Source organism: Choloepus didactylus, chromosome 2 (genome assembly GCF_015220235.1).
Source record: "Choloepus didactylus isolate mChoDid1 chromosome 2, mChoDid1.pri, whole genome shotgun sequence".
In the NCBI taxonomy this organism is placed as follows: domain Eukaryota; kingdom Metazoa; phylum Chordata; class Mammalia; order Pilosa; family Megalonychidae; genus Choloepus; species Choloepus didactylus.
Genome location: NC_051308.1, coordinates 75932555 through 75937536, shown reverse-complemented (window position 1 = coordinate 75937536; position 4982 = coordinate 75932555). Strand labels below are relative to the sequence as shown.

The 4982-nt window shown below is 37.4% G+C and overlaps 1 pseudogene; it reads left to right on the top strand.

The window, feature by feature from the left end:
* The first annotated feature begins 4314 nt into the window (after positions 1-4314).
* On the top strand, positions 4315-4721 carry LOC119516340 (annotated as a pseudogene).
* Positions 4722-4982: the final 261 nt, after the last annotated feature.

The following is a 4982-nucleotide window of genomic DNA, read 5'->3' as shown; positions in this document are numbered from 1 at the left end:
GTGAAACCTTTATAAGCAGGACTTTTTGATGAGGTTACTGTAATTAAGATGTGGCTCAGCCCAATCAGAATGGGTCTTAATCCTATTACTGGAGCCCTTATAAGCAGAATGAAATTCAGACACAGAGAAAGAAAGCCCCAAGAAGCAAGAAGCTGAACATCAAGGGAACCCAGAAAAGAAGGGAGAGATAAGTAGATGCTACCATGTGCTTTGCCATGTGACAAGCTAAGGACCAAACACTGTCAGCAGTCAGTCCCAGAATGCCATAGTCTTTGGGAAGAAAGCATCACCTTGATGATGCCTTGATTTGGAATTTTTCCCAGCCTCAGACCATGAGCAAATAAATTCCTGATGTTTAACTCGACCCATTTCATGGTATTTGCTTGAGCAGCCCAGGAATCTAAAACAATGATGATTTAATTCAACCTAATTGTCATGTAACACACAGCATCTAATTGTTTAAGAATGCATATTATTTTCTGGTATATAGAGAAACTCTAAAAAATTTTACTTTATCGTGAGCCATGAACAAATTGCAACAGATTTCCAGAATTGTAAATCTGACCACAGCACCCTTAAGACAGAAATCAACAGCATAAAGATAACTAGAAACTCAAGGCAGAGAAATAGAAAGGAATTGGAGTAGCCCTGTTCCCTTTTCTGTTTCCACACTGAGTCCTGCAGGCTATCAACCTGAAGCTTGGCAGGAGCTGGGGGAAGGGAGAAGTTTTAACTTCAAATGCCTCTGGCATTTTGTCAGTTACACTGTACTGGACACATTCATTACTAAAATAAAACTATTCTAGGTAGTAAAAATGGCCCTTATTATAAGAGTAAACCGAGAAATTATAGTACCTGCTGGAGGTTTCAACCAATGGGATAGAGCAAAAGGAGAAAACAAACCATATAAAGCAAACAGGGTAAGTAAGGGAAAATAAAATGCTGTTTCTTTAAGATAGTATCCTTTTTAAACCCATTTGTTCAAAATAACAGTTAACAAACTCTTTATAGCTCTCTCCAAAAAAGATGCTAAATGGGGAAAAATAGTAATTCAGATATTTTATATTCATGGGATTAACAATTCATAGCACTTTGGTAATAGCCATTTGACTGCCTGATATTTAATGCTGTTATTTTGGTATTTGGCACTGAATAAAGAAAATGTGATGACCAGATACATAGAGATTTTAGCAAACCCAACCCAATATTGGACAGACAGTAGTGAAGTGGATAATGGTTAAGAGGTTAGAATCTTGAGCCAGACTGCTTAAATTCAAATACTATTCTATCACTTACTATCTGTGTGACCCTGGACAAGTTTCTTAACCTCTTTGTGCCTCAATCCCATTTAAAATGAGATAACATTAGGATTTGGTTAAGGATTAAATGAGATGATACATGGAAAACACTAACATATACTAAACAGGCAATAAAAGTTGGTTACTATTAGCATTTGGTACCTATTGCACTTCCCCGAAATCCCTCCAAGTCAAATTGCATAGCTCTAAATCATAATTTTCAGTTGCTTTTAAATAGACCAATATGCCATTACATGGATGTACCACTGTGTGGAATATCCCCTGTTGATGCAAATATTCACTTAAATGCAGTGAAAAACACCTTGATCATAAAATGAGTTGCTATGACTCATATATTGACTCATTGAGAGAAGTTCTATCATGTAGTTGTTGCAATGATTTAAAATAATTTTAGTATGAATATATTCCTGGCAACAGCAGGAGGACTCCTGATAGCCCCTCCCAAACACACTTTAAGCAGCATCTTTTGGGTGATTAATGACAGTCCCTTTACAGTGGACTATTGCTTTGTAGCATGAAAAGAAGAGTGGGATGGATTTGTTATCGGCCAATGTGTTTCTTTAATGCCAAAACAATTAACTTTGAAAGTGAAAAAACAAATAACTTTTTGGCATTAAACGCAATTCGTTTTCTTTGATTGAATTTGGGAGAATCTCCTTTCTTTTTTATTATATAGCCTCTATTTTCCAGAAGGAAAATTCCATCAGTTAGTATCCGTATAATCAATTTTTTGACACATGCCTATTGTCCAAATCTTATAACTGTGCTTCTACCAATGTAAAGCACTTCATCTTTTCCCAACATGCTCTATCCTCAGCTTCGGTGTCCTTTATCCACCTCTGCCAATACTAAGTTCAAGCATGAGCTGATTACCACCTCCTTCAAAGCCTTCTCTATTCCCTGCTTCACCTTTAGTAGAAATATCTCCCTTCCTTCAACTCAGGTTGTGCATTTTATCTCTCTCATGACTTCTCATGAATTCTATTTGGTTTTATGGCCAATTTAGATGCAAATCTTATTGCCTGTGTTAAATTATAAGCTTGTTGAAAACAAGTCATCTCTTACTCCTCTTTAAATTTGACTAACATACTGAGCCTTGCATACATTTAATGCTCAGTAATAATGTTTAAACAAATGAGATCGAAAGCTAAAATTGTTGTACAGTAGTCTTACTTTCAGGTAAATAAGTGAAAACAATAAATGGAACAGCATCACCCTGCCTTAATGATTGCTAAATTCGTAGGCAATTCGGGAACAGGCACAATAGAGTAACCACAGAAAATATGAATCGTTATTGGGATTTCAGAAGTACAAAAATTACTCAATTTAATCAATTTACTTAGAAAACAAGACTGTCAAAATAAATTTATTTATTTAGATGTAGTAATTCATTGAGATGCTCTTCTTTATATTTAAAGGGTTTAGAAAAATCTTCCAGAAATTTCCAGGCCAGAATATTAAGACCACATGCAATTGTTTTTTATCTCTGTGTCTGCTAGGAGCATTCATCTTACGCTTTCCTTTGTTTGCATGTTGTTACCGCTTAATAGGCATCTTATTTATAAGAGATTTGCTGCATATCAGAAATAATTCATGTGCACAATTTCCAGTGGTGTATGTATTTCTTTTAAGAAATGGAATGCAAATTTTTTTATTAGCCATGTACTCATTCAAAGAGTAGCACTTTAAAAAAAAATCTGTATTCTACATTTATTTGTTAAAGCTACCTCTTATTTAAAGATTAAAAGACCAGAAAATTTGCAGAGTTTGTTAAATACATAGCACAGAGCAATGAATATTATAAGTAGAAATTACTAATTAGGTAGCCACCACCCAGTTAAAATCATTCATAACTGAACTGTGAGCCACTGAACTGGATTATAAAGTGCTTGAAGACAAAGTTCATGTCCATATTTGTCTGAATTCCTGGTTCCTGCTGTAAAATTGATGCTCAGTAAGTTGCTGAATCAACGATGCATGAATGAATGAGTAAGTGAATGAATGAATGTTACTCCTCCTTCCTGTTCGGAAGACAGAGGTGTCATACCTGTCAGTAAAACCAAACAATTGGTTTCATCTTCAACTGTCAGACTAAACTCAGAATGTGATAGGGCCTGCTTCAATTAACTGTCCATTTAATTTTTATGAAGTATAATTAATTTTAAATGGAGAGAAATTTTACTATTATGCTTCATCCATCCTCACATTCCCACCTATCCCACATATAGAGAGAGGGTTATTTCTACTTTGGGTCAATGATGATTCAGATGGGCACTGTTAAGTGATTCAGAGAGATGTGCTGCACCCAGGTGATCTATCATTTTTAGAATACCTTTTCTAGTTTTGACTCTGCCTAGTTTTGTCTAGAATGTGAATCTCATTCATTCACAGGTGTTATGGCTACTGGCCAGCAGTGATTTATTCATAAATTCACATGTAAAATTCAGTTTATAAAAATCTGGACTTCAGGTGGAAAACTTAGAAGTGATGTTTAAAAATATAAAGGTCATTCACAGATATTTCTTCTGTGTTCCTTCATGTGTGATAAATAAGCTATTTAATCCGTCATATTTTTACCCCCAAACTATATTAATTAATCAGTATCATCCATTAGTGGACACTAATTGGTCATCGGTTGTTTGCTATTAGCATAGTCCTGTATTAGGAGCTGGCAAAGAAAGAAATCCTGCTTTTAACGAGACTAATATCTAATCATTCTCTTTGACCTCCACGCCTGCCCACCCTCACCTCCCACCCTCCACCCACTACCCACCACCCACCACCCACCACCCACCACCGTTGCTGTCCGATGCAGCGGTGCGTGCCCAGACCCGAGGAAAGGGGCCCGGCTGTGCTAAGAAGGGTGAGCTCCTCCGCTGGTGCCTCTGGGCCCTGTGCCTGGGAGCCGCCACTCACTTCTCTTTTCCTTTTAGGATGGGCCGGGCGGCAGGCAGTAACCGCAGCCACGTTTGGGAGGCAACTTCTCAGATTCCAGATGACCAACAAAGAACCTCTTCCCCAAAAGGTTGGACTGAGTGAAACAGACTTCAAAGTTATGGCGTGAGATGAGTTAATTCTAAGATGGAAATAGTATGAAGTATATGTGCAAGCTTTGGATGGCAAGTACACAGGCTTAAGGGAATTTGAAGAAACATTGAAACAACAGTAAGAGTCTGCACGCAGTGTAAATATCCTTGTAATGAGGGTAGTAAACAAGGAACAAGGGATTCAAGAGTGTGCTGCTCAAATGCAGTACCTGAAGCACGTGCAGCAGCCTAGTGTTGCCCAACTTGAGATCAACAATGGTTGATGAAAATGAAAAGTGAACTGGAACAGACTAAAGACAAACTGGAACAAGCCCAAAATGAACTGAGTGCCTGGAAGTTTACACCTGATAGGTAAACAAAGCATATTCCCCAGTCAAGAATTCCCTGCCAGATCCACTACAAAAGCTGCAGTGGAACAGCCAAGAACTGTTTTCACACCAAGATGCAGACTTTTTGAGGAAAAAAAAAGAAAAAACAAAACAAAACAAAAAACACCCAAATTCATATACAGGCAAGCTTGTAATGGTTAATGTAAACTTACCAGATGAACCTTGTGTTTTGTCAGCTTTTTTCTCATCCCTCTCCCTTTACGTCAGAAGCCTGATGGCCCTGGACT